The sequence below is a fragment of the Molothrus ater genome, chromosome 7, assembly GCF_012460135.2.
Source record: "Molothrus ater isolate BHLD 08-10-18 breed brown headed cowbird chromosome 7, BPBGC_Mater_1.1, whole genome shotgun sequence".
NCBI classification, from domain to species: Eukaryota; Metazoa; Chordata; class Aves; order Passeriformes; family Icteridae; genus Molothrus; species Molothrus ater.
The window spans coordinates 32,132,245-32,147,066 of NC_050484.2; the positions used below are offsets into that span (position 1 = coordinate 32,132,245).

The 14,822-nt window shown below is 43.9% G+C and overlaps 1 protein-coding gene across 3 annotated transcripts in view; it reads left to right on the forward strand.

Annotated features, from left to right (window-relative positions):
• Positions 1-3,337: 3,337 nt before the first annotated feature.
• THSD7B (thrombospondin type 1 domain containing 7B) overlaps positions 3,338-14,822 on the forward strand; it is a 299,024-nt gene continuing 287,539 nt past the window's right edge. Inside the window, exon 1 of one of the 3 annotated variants that reach the window (XM_054515442.1) lies at positions 3,338-3,420. The gene's annotated coding sequence lies outside the window, so the exon portion shown is untranslated. Of the gene's footprint in view, positions 3,450-5,227; positions 5,285-14,822 lie in introns of those variants that run through there. The other 2 variants (XM_036386831.2, XM_054515443.1) reach the window with 2 other exon arrangements.

A 14,822-nucleotide genomic window follows, 5' to 3' on the forward strand; every position in this document is an offset into this window, starting at 1 on the left:
ACTTTTAGATAACACAAAAAGTGAATTATGAAAGTATTAAGAAAGACTTCCTAACAAATGCAGACTATATTGGTAGGGACACTGTAACAGTTTGCCCACTGCCCATTAACACTGTAGTGGGTGGCTTGTACCGTTTTGCTCTGAATCTCTGCTCCCTGAGAAGCAGACAAAAACTTGGCTCCGTGTTTTTATGCAAGATTACCTCTTTGTTTTTAAGCCTGGAATGCCATGTTTTGAAACTGCTCTCTGTTCCTGCCTGAGCTGTATTCCAGATGCTGTGCAGGCAGGTTGGTTCAGGTCCCCACGGCACCGAGGACAGGAGGAGGTGGCTGCTTTGCCCATCTTGCTGAAGATGGACCTGCCTGTAGAGTGTGGCTTTCTGCCCAGCTCTGCTGGAACTGGCTGTTGCATCACAAGCCTTGCCAAAATTTTTCACAATAACAAGCTCCAATCTACATAACACCTGGCCTGTACAAACCAGGTCATTATAAACCTCATCCAAGCTGTCATTCAAGCGGCTTTGTTATTCCCTTCTTAGCCTGGGCCAGTCATCCATAAGCAGGAACTGGCTTAAACCTTGCAGGCCTCACAGCACTCGGGTACCACTTTTCTTTCTTTGAGCCCCACAAAACAAGGGGATCACAGGTAGCAGAAACATGAAGAAACAATGAGTGATCTGGGCTAAAACCCAACCTAACAGGTTACTCCGAGTTCCAAGCTCCTTCCTCTCTATTTTTGTGCTTTTATTTTCCTGTTGCTGCTTCTTGGTCTCATCCTTCAGCTTTTCTATTCGAATTGAAAAAAGCAGGTTTACTTAATGTATTTCCTGCATATTCACTCTGTATTAATTTCCTACATATCTTTTAAGTATATATACAGTCATCCATGAACATTTTGAGGAAAGAGGAAGTCCTGAGGAAGAGAATCAAAGCCAAAATGTGTGTGATGAAGGGAGCTGGCACTCAGCTGGCTGGAGAGCCACAAGGACTCTCTTGCCCTCTTGTGCTGCCTCTTCTTTTCATTAGTGCTACTCTTGGGGCTGCAGGGAGGAGCTCAGCCTCCCATATCCAGATGCTGGATTAGCTGCATTAATGCAAGCTCTGCATTAGCAAATTAAGCTAAGAATTGCAGCACTGCAGTTCCATGTAGGCTTCAACTCCAGATTAAGCATGAGGGGCAAAATGGGGCTATTTTTAGCAGACAGCACCACAAGGGCTGTGAGGAGGCAGAGAGAGAGTAACTGCCTGTAGTCTAGAGCCAGTCACAAAAAAGGAAGTGTCACTTGCAAAAAACTCCTGACATTTCAAGAGGTGCCTCCCGTTCTGTATCAGGCAAAAATGAGACCTTTAAATTTTTTTCAGTGGAAAAAAGAGAGCAGTGAAGCTGGGGCTGGTGCAGCCCTGGTAGGTGCCCTCTACCACTCTCTCTTGGGGGCAGGGCTCTCTGACCTGGGAAGGAGCCAAGAAAAAAATCTTCTTAAAACCAATCCTCTTTGGCCAAGTGTTTCCACTTTGACAAATACAAATTTTTTCACAGAGCTTCGTTTGGAACACTTCTGACCAGCTGTGTGCAATCTCTAGTGAAATCTTCCCCAGAAAATATCCAGGATTTTATAATTAATGAGAGCAATAGGACAGGCTGAACCTGGAGCCAGGAAGTTTGTGTTTCAATCTCTGATCAGGATTTCATGTCTTATTATATGTATCATCCATCTCTCTGCCTTCATTTCTACTCCTCTGTCTCCCATCTTTGTAAGGTAGAACTCTCTGAAAGTAGAAACACTGATTTTTTTTTTTAACAGCATCTACTACAATGAAGTTCTGGTTTCATTTTGAGTTTGTAAATGATGCGAACAATCCTTGCATGAAGATTTGACATTTCTGTAAACAGAAAATAAACTGAGGATCACAGATGATGCAACCATCATCTATGGTCAATTAAAATACTATATATGTTGTTCTTGTTAAATGGAAAATACCCAAGTGAAACTTGACATTTTCAAAACTTGAGTAGATTATCCCTTGGGCTCTTTAGCACACAAGGGATGTTCTGTTTTTTAACAGAAATAAGAACTATGTGAAAAGCAGGAATAGATATTGTAGTAATTTCCTTGTGCATACACAGTCACCTCTTACTGTCTGACTTAGATATAGGCATTAATTTTTCCTGAATAACTCCTAAACTTAATGACTGTCAAAAAAAAAAAAAAAAGAGGTTCTGCAGAATAATGCCTATTTGAATTTTTAAATAGTGCAGATAAAGTAAACTGAGATCATTCACTTCATGTATTTAAAAAGTGATGGATTCAGTATCCTCCCTGCAATCAATAAATGTTCTCTCCTTAATCGAGGACTTCCGCCAGTTTGGTGATCTCTTGCACTAATTACTTCCCTCAAAAATATGACTTAGATGAATTTGAAACTAAATGGGACCAGTGTTGCTTGGGCAAAGATGGTGAATTTGTGTTCAGTTGTTGGCCCTTCATTTCAGGATGGACATTGAGGAGCTGGTGCATGTCCAAGGAAGGGAAAGGAGCTGGGAAAGGCTCTGCAGCACAGGTCTGATGGGGAGCAGCTGAGGGAGCTCAGCCTGGAGGAAAGGAGTCTCAGGGGGGACCTTCTCAGTCTCTACAACTCCCACCTGGTGCAGCCAAGTGTGGGTTGGGCTCTGCTCGTGGGTAACAAGTGGTTAAACGAGAGAACGTGGCTTTAAGCTGTGCTAGAGGACGTTTAGGTTGGATATTTCTTTGGAGGAATTTCTTCACAGGAAGGATGGTTAGACATTGGAACAGGCTGCCAGAGAGACGGTGGTGTCACCATCCCTGGAGGCGTTTGAGGAAAGCCTGGATGTGGCACTCAGTGCCATGGTCGGGTTAACAAGGTGGTGATCGATCACAGGTTGGGCTCTATGATATCAGAGAGCTTTTCCAAGCCAATCGCTTCAGCAATTCTGTGATTTCCTGGAGCGGTTACGGAAGCACTGCGAGCACCCTCAGCACTGCACGGCGAGCAGCGTGAGGCGGTTGGTGACAACGCGCTGTTCGGAATCCTGTGCGGGGTAAACATACAACTAAAATTGAGCTTTGACGAGTTTTGTAGCGTTGGGGCGTGTTTAACAACACCCGTGGAACCCCCGCTCCCTGCGCTGCGAGCCGGAGCAACTTCCCGGCTCCCCTCAGCCCTGGGCCCTGTTCCAGCGCCGCCCGGCAGAGGGCGCCGCGCGCGCCGCTCCCGCGCGGGGCCGGGCGGGGGCCGGGCCGCGCCTCCTCCATCTTCGCTCCGCCCGCGGCCCCTCCGCGCCGCGGGGCCGAGCGGGGACTGCGCGCCCGTCCCGCCCCGCTCGCCCGCGGCGCCGGCTCCGCAGACCTCCCGCCGCAGCACGCCGCGCCGGGCTCCATGCCGCGCTCCGGGATGCCAGGAGGTGCGGCCGCCCCGCTGCCGGGGGAGAGGGTGGGTCCGGGGGTTCGGCTCCGCGGGCGGTGGTGCGGGTGCGTGGATGGATGGACGGACGGACGGACCCGCCGGGTCGCGCCGCGCCGCGCGGGAGAAGTTGCCGCGGTTTTGGGACCGCTCCGGCCGGGATCTCCCGTCTCGCTGCTGGTGGCATCTCCCGCGCCGGTCCGGCTGCTCCGAGCGCCCCGACTGTGCCGCCGCGGGAGCAGCGGGCAGGGCGCGGAGCCGGCAGCCCGTGAGACAGGGCAAGTTGGGATGGGCACGGGCAGCGCCGGCCGCCGCCACCGGCGGGCTCGGTGCGGGCACCGCCGCAACTCCGCTGCGCCGAGCAGCGCGGAAAGTAGCGCGGCTGCCGCGGGCAGCGCGATCGCGGCTGGCTCCGGGCTCTCTGTGGCGCAGGTTGGCTTCCAAACCCTACTTTTTCACCTGCCCGCCCACCCCCGGTCACAGCATCGCAATGTGTTTGGGCTGTCTTTTTCCCTCCGTCGATTCTTCAGTCAGTGTTTTTAAACAAGGCACGCTTATACGCTCCTTCATTAACCATTCGTTACTTTGAACGTTCGTTCTTAATTTGTGCTCGTCCTTGTATTTATTTTGCGTATTACTATTTATTCAAGGTCAAACCGTATGGAGTTGGGACTTTATTTATGTGAAGATATGATGAGGACTCTGTGATGCTGTTCCTTTCCTCCTCCTCCTCTCCCTCCCACTCCTGTGCCTGCCTGAGCGTTTCTGTAGAAGGCTTTTAAAAGAATAGATGAGGGTCATAAAAAAGTACTTGCTGACCACTGCCTCCAGTTTTTTTGTATAATTGAAATATATTGGTGAATTCCTCTAATGCAAACAGAAAGTCATCTTAAAGAATTGATTGCCTGAGGATGTAATTTTTGGAACAAGTTGTACAGGGAATGTCTGTTGTGTGTGCAGGTGAGTGGCGTAATCTACCTGTTAGAACTGGGTACCGCTGAAAGTACCTGTGAGAGGATGTGATGGTAGAGAGCTGCTGTTTGTGCCTTGTGTCACACAGGTGCCTTGCATGGCTGCTCAACTTGCTTGATGAAATCTTCAAACTTTAAGGAAACTGAAAGAAGTAGTGAGCTCGTTAGATTCCAGTGGAATTTAGGTAATACCATGTCAGAGGTGAAAGAGATGGTGTTAAAGTGAGGTGCTGGAGTTCGGGGATGCTTCCCAAGGAAGGCGGGCAGGGCTGTGTCGGGGTGTGCGGTCCCTGCTGTTCTCGGCTGGTCCACGGGGCTGAGGCCAGCTCAGAATGCACAACTTTGTGTCTTTGCGGGGGCAGGCTCGGGGTGTTAAGTGCTGAATTTCCCTGAGGATGCAAGCAGGGGGATGCTGTGCCTGCCTGTACCTTGCATAGTGCCGAGCTGGTTTTAGAGCGTTGTGCAAGTTGCTGCTTTTACTGCTGCAAACATAAGCAAGGAGAGCATGACCCTGCTGTGAGTTGTGACGATTTTGCTGCTTGCTTTGGTGGTACTGGATAAAGTTTCCATTGTTAATTATTACAGAAATTATCGAGACACTGTTCTCAGCAGTCTTTTCTGCGAGACGAGGGAAGCGCAGGAGATTGTACACTCTGCTTTTTTTGTCTTGGTTCTCTGAGGGGAAGCTGCGTCTAGTCGTCTTCCTACATGAAAACAGAGGATTTTCTTTTTTAGATCACAGCATTGAAAAGCATTTTCTGAAGAATCAGAAGTAAACATCATTCATTAGTAAACTTCCTCTTCTGCTTTGCCTCGATGGTGTTTCAAAGATCCCATTTCACTCTGGTAATGGAAGACCAAAAGAGCTGTTAAGCTCCATCTGTATGCATGAGGGTAGGTGGTTGATTTGTACCCTGGGGCCATATTATCTGCTATTTCATTACTTCTGGATCAGTAATGATATTCAGGAAAACGGTATTTGTAGTGACTGCTTTCTAGGGATGCCTGCTCACTAGAAAGCCTCGCCGATAAGATCGTGCCTGCCGCGTGTTTGCTGACGTGCTGCGCTGGCAGAGGCACCCGGGCTGCTGCCTTCAGTGGCACAGAACTTTTGGGGTTTCTGGGTGAGAAATGGGGATTCCCAGGGTCTCCTTGCTCCTTAATGGATTTTTTTTTTTTTTTTTTTTTTGCTTAACCAGTATTTGGTGGCTTACTTGCCCTCAGGTGAGCTGAGCTCTTGTGCATGTTTAGACGCTTTCTCCTTTAGTGTTTGGGCACAGCTGCAACTACCCCAGTGGTTGGGAGCAGAGGAGAGCACATGAGGAACCTGAGTTGGGGCAGAAGAAATATCCCAGATGCTGCAGGTACCCTGTGCCAAGCTCAGTGCTGGATAATAGCACAAAGGTAGCCATGTAAGAGTGGTTTTGGGCAGAGAAAAACCCAGGTGGTGATTGTACTTGGGAAGCTTTTGCCTCCCTGTTGGTAGGTGAGCAGGGGGGTTGTGGTGGAAGATGTGCTGTGATGTGAATGGTTTCATCCCGGTGTCCAAGGCAGCTAAGCTTGTCTGGCTTTGTAGGCTGTAAGCAAAGAATGGGATAAGAAAATGCCAAAAAAATAAATTACCCTGAGTTGACAGTGCTTCACTGACACCACAAGTACCTCTGTCTGCTTTGCTTCCCTGCCCTGAACTGCTGCTGGCATCCCTGTACCTTAACTGAAGTGGATTATGAAAGCTGTGCAACAGGGATGCTGTTTCAGATTAAAGAGGTGGTGGAAATGCCCCCAGGCTGTTGTTCAGGGAGGTAAGTTTTTTATTCCCCATTAGAAGTGTATGCTGGGCTTCAATGGGTTGTGCTCAATGCTGTGGTTGGGGGAAAGCAGAGACCTGTCTGCTTGAGCCACCTGACACAGAGCTGGTTTGGGGAACTTCCCCAGGCATCTTGCAGGTGAGGGAAACTGACCCCATGGACTGCCTCAAAGTGTGTTCAAAAACTGTGTCTGGCTTGTCAGTTTTCAGGAACTTTATTGAATTTTGGGGGGCTTGTTCCAGTATGGTGAGACGAAAGCATTGTTTTCACAAGGCAGAGCTGCTCTGTGGTTAGTTAAGGTAATAGAAAATGAAAAGTTGTCTGGTTCTGGCAGCAGTTCACAGGCTCCGGTGCTGCCGGGTGCGGCTGAGGATGGGGAGTCCTGCTGGGGCTGCCTAGGGGTGAGAGCCTGTGTGTTTTTCCTCTAAACCAGAGAAGCTGAGAAGCTGTGGATGGGCTGTCATGCCTCGTTATAACTGAGTTTTATGATACAGTGGCATCAGACTTCATGGCCAAGCTCTGTGCAGTTATGTGTGTTTCTCGGTGTTCCAGGTCCTCCACATTGTTGAGTTTTTGCCCACACATCATTGCTTCAGTTCTTTACCTGAACTTTGAGAATATTGATTTTTTTTTTTTTTTTTTTTTTTTACTGAGATTGCATTCCAGCTTTTCTGTTATTTGCCCCAGTATCATGTAATGGAAGGTAACTGTGAAGGTGGAGTGTGAAATGGGGGTATGATTGCCAGGGGACACCAGGATGGAATTGAGGGATGCTGAACTCTGCTGGGCTCCTTCTGGAAGCTGGGCATCCCATCTCATCCAAAGCTGCTTCTAGGGTGGTGAAGTGGGTGCTGTGGCAGGAGAAAAAGATGAAGCACCACAGGCAAAAGAAGTACTGTTTATTTGAAGAAAAAAAGGAAACCCAGGAGTTGTGCCAGAGGATGAGAGCCGTGTGGGTCATTTAGAAGCAGGAGCTCTGCAGGGAAGGCAGGTTTCTCTGCTTGCTCTGTGAGGCTGCAGAGACCCAGCCTCTGAGTCACTGCTGACCTGTCCTACCTTACTTCTGTGTCTAAGCACAAGTGCCCACTGTCTGCGGTCTGGTTTGGAACAAGAGAGCAAAAAAATACTGTGCTTTGGACTGGCAAGCTTATCAAGAGTATGCTGGTAATGCTCTTTCTGCTTTGAATGCTTCCTTATTGAGTCATCTTCAGACATTCTTTTGTACTTCTGCTGTATTTAGTTAAAACACTTGATTATTAAGGACGTGCTGCATCATTTTTGTTGGGAATGCTTTTAGTTGTGCTTCTTTTCCATTGTGATTTTTATTTGTTAAGCTTTTGTTCTGATTGAAACAAAATCTTCTGCAAATTTTTTTTGGAAAAGCATCTTAGTTTTTCTTTTCAGTCCCATCTAGCTACATATTTGTGTCTGAAAATAAGGTAACTACTTTAAAAGGGGATTGTTTTTTTATTTTTTCTACACCATCTGCACTGACAGAACAGGCAGCTCTTTTGAGAAAGTGAATGGAATGGGTAAGGAAAGAGGTTCAAGGGCCACCAAAAAGTGAACAAAAAGCTGTGTTAGTGATGCAGGGCCAGAATGTGTGTGTGATGTGTTGTGCCCATGCATGTCCCAGGCAGGTGGGGAAGGAATCCTACACAAGATGAGCTGTTCTCTGACCCCTGTGGTGGCTCCCTTGTTGTGCAGACTCTGTTGATAAAGGCAGGATGTGCAAACCCATATACAGTGCAATGAGGTATCTCATTGTAACCTGAAAAGCTAGAAAGAAGCAGGAGAGAGGGAAAAGGGTTTTACAGGTGGAATGAAGATTTAAAGGTACTTAAAAACTACGAGAAAATGGAGAAATAGTCACTTTCCTGACTCAGTTGCTTAAACAGAAAATGTTTGTGCAGGAAAGGGATATTCTCTTAGGGAATAGTGGATATTTTTGAAAGGTTGAATGTAGGATAACTTTATGTGGCAAACTTTTGATCCCAGCCCTTGTTAGGAGTGAGGGGGGATTCCTTATGTGTCTTGAGGTTGCCAGGAATGGACAGAAAGACACAATGTGCCATTTGGCTCTGTCAGACTGGCATAGCCTTCCAAAAGAAAGATAAATGAAACAATCTTTTCACTCGTTAGGTATAATTGTGGCTGTTTCTGATCCATCTCCCACAATAACCTGTAATTCACATTGGCATTGTTTCAGCACATGGTGACAGCAGTGGGGAATTCTGTCTGCTGTGTGTTCAACAGGGATTTCTGGAGAGGATAAGTTGCCACAGCACGCTGTGGGATATATAAGTGTGTGTGTGTGTATATATAGTGGGATATATACGTGTGTGTGTATATATATATATATATATATGTAATTTTTTGTCCATGTATAACAGGACAGTGGTACCGAGTCTTTAGATAGATGTTTTTATCTTTGCTTAAGTATCTATTTTAACTGAATTGCTGGGTTTTCATTGCAAAATTGATGTCAACAGATAGCAGAGAACAGAGCAGAGAGCCTGAGGGCACTGCAGTGTGGGGGAAATGACTCCTGGGCATTAACATATGCCTTTTGAAACACTTCTGAGAGCTGTAGGCTGCAAATATTTATGATTCTGTAATTGATTTCAGGTATCTGTAGTAAATAGGATATACACCTTTGGTAAAGGAGGAAGCAGCAGTCTCTGTGATTGCCATTTTCTCCAGCAATGGTGCAGTTTATGGAGCATCAATTTTTAGTGTGTGATATTTATTCAGGAAAGAAAACTTAGGTGGTGGGAGGCTTGACAGTCATGGCAAACTTTATTTTACAAAGTCATCCTAACAGAAACATGCAATAGGATTTCTTCTTGTGCCTTTTTTTTTTTTTAATCTGTGTGTGCTTTGTTTTCCTATTTAAAATTTTTTCTGTGTTCTGCCTTGTGAAATGTTTTGAAATAGTCAAAAAGATCACCTGTCCTGTGTAGGAATATCTATTGAATTAAACTACTGTTAATAAAACAGAGAACACATCAGCTGTAATGGGTGGAGGAGCAGCCTGAGGATGTGGCACAGTAAGGGTGAGCACTATCCCACTGTTAATGAACGGGATTAAAACTGGTGGTCATGGACAGGGGAGGCTCTCCACGGGGATGGAGTCTGTTCTGTGCCTGGCTTTTTGTCTCTAGGGGCTTGAAACAGAGCTCTCTTCCAGAGCCTTTCTGAAGCTCAGCACACATGATTTGTATTCTCCCAGAGAGTAATTTGTCAGGAGATGAACAGCAATATGCTCAGTGTTTGCTGCAATAGGAAAGACAAGTCCAGTTAAAGACTTATTTCTTGGAGTAAAGTAATTTTTAAACTTTCCATCATAAAAAAAAGTCATAAATACCCCTGTCTGGCCTAGATTTTTTTTCCATCTCAAGTACTTTGGTGGCAAATTCAGGTGTGCAGGAAATGAAGCAGCCCAGAGCTTCCAGCTGGGGAGGACGCAGGGTTGGTCCCATTGCTCATGAGAGGTCACTGGCTCAGAAGTCAGATGATTTGGGAACTTGGGAAATTTGTCTAGACATTGCGATGTATTTTTAAGTAAAACTTTAATGCAAAATGGAAATTGAAACAAAATAAACAAAAGGTTAATTTTCCCTGAAACGAAGCCATAATTTTTCCGTAATAAAACTTGGCTGACTAAATGAAAGCTTTAGTGTTGATTTCTAGCAGAGGCAAAAACAAAATAAGCATTCAATTCTAGTTCAGTTTTTTTCCTTTGGGAAGGGATGTGTGGGGTGTGTTGCACTTCTTTTCTTTTCTAAATTTTTTTTTTCATTAACAGTGAAGCCAAATCATGTCCAGCTCTCTGTGCACTGAGGCTTTCTGTCTTCCTGTTGCTTCTTTGGGGCAGAGCTGGGAATGATTCTTCTTCAGTATCTGGTGTAAATTAGGTTTTATGCCCAGATTGGATGGGACTCTGAGCCACCTGATCGAGTGGAAAGGCTCCCTGCCCATGTCAGGGGGCTGGAGTGGGATGATCTTAAGGTCCCTTCCAACCCAAACCATTCCATGTTTCTATGATTCTGTTGAAATTTGGTACTGGGATGAGGGAAAAGGGATGTGTGAGTGACAACCAAGAGAAGATGGCAGCTTGGAATGGAGCTGTGATGTGATGGGAAGGAGTTTTGGGGAGTGCCAGTGGGAACAAGAGAGGCAGGCAAGTGAGCTGGTGTTCAGGAATGGGTTTGGACTGTAAATGTGTTCAGAAAGAAGTGGCTTGAAGCCTCTGATTGGCAGGGAGGGAAGAAAAGACATGAAAAGGAGACATGATGCAACTTTGATTTTAGTTATCTGCAGCAAAAAAAGGGATGTTTTGTGCCACTTTGACTGTGAAGGAAATAGGAGCCACAAATGAGAGGTTTAATGAGCAACAGGATGGAGACAGACACGGTGAGGCTTGTCAGGATTTGTTTTTTCCCTTAAAATCTGTAAAACCCTATTCCCATCCTTCAAAAAGCCTCTATATATTTAGGAACATCAATGGTAATATATCATGTCAAATTCGTTTGTTATATCTGCTTCTATCATGTCTAATTTTGGCAGGAATTATAACACTAATTACATTTACTGTCAAGTTGATTGCCCCTTCCCTGTGCAGCTCTAGCTGAGCCTGTCTTGCTCTCTGTTTAAATAGGTATAACTTTTTTTCCCTGGCTATTTGGAAGAGTCTTGGCTGTGGAATACCCTTTCTCTGGGTCTAGAGAAATATCAGCTTTTCAGTCTTCCAGATGAGCTGTAACGACTTTCTTATCAGAGAATGTTTAAAGGAGAAAGGTATTGGTTTCTTTCTATCAGATTTCTTTTTTTTTTTTTTTTTAATTTGAGAGAGGGATTGGGATGGATAGAATATGTATATATATATATATTTCTTTTGGAGTATATGTATGAGGTATTTGCCACCTTGTAAAAGACTACCATATGTCCATATGTTAATTACTTGTTGAAAAGAAAATGCAAGATGCTTTGTGGGGCAGTTTTGAACATGACATTGACCATTCTTGGTTTTTCAGGGTATCAAATCAGCCTCTGTGTTTGACAGCTTAAAATACAGATTAGATGAAGACAGTGCATAGTAGACACATTATTTTGATTCTGGGATGCTCTTTGTGAATATTTCTGAAAGAAGCAACAGGGTAGCTGAGTAAGAAGCTGTGGGGAAAAACGTGAGGCAGGAAGGTTGAGTGGGGAGTGATATTAACAGGAATAAAGAAAATGGAACTTGGCACTGTGGCTTCACTGAAAATAATCATAGCAATAGGCATCCTCCTGCAGAGGATGATGAGGGGGAATGCAGTATGGGATGCAGAACTTCTATGGAAGCATTTTCAAAGTGTTTTGCCAAAACACCTCTGGAAGGCAGAACCTGAACTGCAGTAGGTTTGGAAGGGCAGAGTTTGGGAAGCATCTGATCCTGCAGAGGAGCACATTTGGAAGTGAAAAATTTGGAAATTACTTTTCCAAAATGAACTCCAGTTTGAGGTTAGGAAGATACAAATAGTGACTATTTTCTGCTAAACTTGAAAAGAAAAATCCGAATAACACTACTGGGACTGAGAGTTAAAGGTCAGAAACTCTGAATAGCAGCATTAATTGCTCCCTTTAAAGGATATAAAGGATCAGAGTCTTTCAGGGCTTGTCTAAGGAGGAGAGCAATATTAATGTCAGTAAAGGATGATGCAGCGAGACTCAAAAAGGGGAGGGGGGAGGTTTTTTCGTTTATTACTCCAAAATAAGATGAACCTTCAATTTACTTGGGTGTAACTTTTGAAGTATTGCAGTGTTGCTTCAGTTGTGTGTTGTGTTTAATACTTTTTATTCCATTGAGCAGGATCAAAGTGCAAGAAATATTACCAGCAGGATTAGATGTTGCAGTGCACACAGGATGGCCTTGGCCCATCCAGTGCAGTGAACTTATTTCCTTATTTTTTAAAGGTTTAAGCTCTTTGTTGAGATTGTTATCACAGCCTTTCAGCAAATGATGCCACACTTGATTTCTCACCTTTGTAATCTTCAGGTTTGAACCAGTTTTTGCAGGTTGTGCTCCATTCTCTTAGGTGGTGTTTTAGTGTTACTGACTCTAATTAAGAAATATGGGGTGCCTCAGAAAAAATGAATTATCTTATGCATACTCCTACTGTTGCTGACCTCTTATCAATAGTTCAGGCTATGTGGGAAAAATGTAAATATTGAGGGAATCAGTGATATACGATAGAACTTGTTGAAATGGATTATGCATTTTTAACATGGTGATAATTTTTAAGGAGCCTGGGTTTCCACAGCTGCCTGTGAGATTCTGTATAATAATGAGGCTATTTCTGCTTTCCTTCACTCACTCATATATTCAGAAGATTACTTACATGCTTTTTCATGCAAGGAAGGGTTTGGAAATCAGAAGTTCTCAGTGCTGAAGAAACAAATAAAAAGCTTTGTTTTATCTACAGTTAGATTTGCAAAGGAGTCCTTGTTGTAAAAGCATCTGATGCTAAAAATGTTGTTGGGTTTTTCTTAGTCATTTTCTTTGCATGAGAAAAACCCTGTTTTCTCTAGGGAATGAGGAGAGTTGAGGGGAAATTATCTTAATTTTCAAACAAGAATGCTTTTAAAGTATTTACATTTGTTTAACTTCATAGCCATGGGTGGCAGATTTCTTTTTCTTCTCTTGATTTCATATATGCTTCTTGATGATCTGCTGAAAAAGATTTAGATTTGGCTTTTTCAGTTAAAATAAGAGAAAGTACTTGCCTGCTGACTATTTTTTTGTTTAACTTCTAGGAGCTTGCCTTCACTGGGATAGATTTTAGATTTTGTAAGCAAATCCTGTTGGACTATGCAATGATGTGTTTGGATTAAGTTTCCTTCCTATTGCACATTCTAGAGGAAAATGTATTTTGTGTTAGTCTGGTAGATGGTTGTATAGGATAGATTTTGATTGCTTCTGAAACAGCAGAAGTCTCCTAGGCAATTCTATTAAATCCCAGGTAGATCAAGGGAGGGGAGGGAAAGGCTGGGCTCAGGTGAAATGTGTGTGAAGCTAAAAAACTTCTGATGCTGAGGATCTGGCATGGAATGTGGTAAGTAAAACATAAGGTTGCATACAAAAGATGGTTAAAAAGTTGTATCCAATACTTCCAGCTCTTTCAATACACTTTTAGAGTGCCTCAGTGTTCTTGATTTTTGCATTTTTCTCTCTGTATTTTTGTGATTTCTCTAAAGATGGCGTGAGCTTGCCTGTTGGATCAAATAACAATGAAGAAGGAAAACACTTAAGCTTAAACTCAACTTTAAATACTTGAAGTATTTAATTATAGTAAGTGTATTAAAAAAAAAGTTCAGTTGATATTTGGCAGAGCCAAGACTTATATGCTTAGGATGGACAGTGCAGACCTCATCAGGCAGGTGTTCAAGATCTGGTGTTCTCCCTGTAGACTGGATTTTTGTGCTAACAATGTTTGCAGTTATGCATTGTTGAAAATACTTGCATTTTCTGTGGATTCAAATCTCTGAAAACAAATGGTTGCAGGTTGAAATATTGGCAGCCTGGCAGGGTATTTAAGCTTGCACTGTAGATTACTGTTATATTTGTTTACTATCTGGGGATGCTGCTTGCAGAGCTAAAAACCCTCTGAGCTGATCGTTATCAAGCTTGTAAAAGGAGTAGCAAAGGAGGAGTGTCAAATTCCGTCTGACATCCGAATAAAGGTTTTTTTTGAAGTGAGCTTATCTAAAACTTAAAAAAATAATACAGTAACTAATGCCTGACCTTTTAATTAAAAGTTCACTGTTTTTTTTTAGGAGTTAGTTCTGTCAAGATACTTTTGCAGTGTAATGCTCTTGGTGGCAGAGGTTTTTGTATTCTCCTCGACGGATGAATGATTAATGATCTCAACGCTGCCTTCTGGATCACCTTGTAAGAGGTCTCCTTCATCAATCTGGCAAGGGGATTGTATGGCAGTTTGCACCCTAATTACAGTCCCCAGCTGGGGATGTGCTGCTTAACAGATTACTTGCAGCAGAACTGGAGTCAGTGCAGATATGGATGGCCACGCAGTTGTTTGATGCCGGGCTTCTAAAATTAGATTTCCTTCTGGAAAAAAACATCCACTTCATATAAGCAGTGCAGCAGATTAAAGTGTTTAGCTGGAATTAACTCTGTAACTGAAAGGTTTAATAATAACAGCGCTTCTGTGTTTCCCTGTTTTCATTGTTTCCCTTCCCTTCTCTTGCGGTCTGATAGACCAGGGCAGTATTGCAAGCCAGAAATTTTATTACTAGTGGAAACATTAAGGTATTCCACAGGGCAAAACAAAAGTGATTCAAAAGGTGCTTTTACAGATAATAAGTTTTAGCATTGAGCAGTTTACCCAGAAGGCAACAGATTATTTCTAGTGGTCTGTCATTATTGTTGGCCTTTTTTTCTGGCTCATTTGTGGTGTAATGCTGCTCTCAATTAAGATGTATTTCGGTGAGAACTATGAATGACAATGTCCACCAAGCATATTGCTAAGCATATACATCCGTGCCTACTGCTCAGGCTGACAACTCTCTGAGTGTGTTGCTGAGAGACAGCTCATTTAAGGACTAAGGCAAGGAGGAAAACT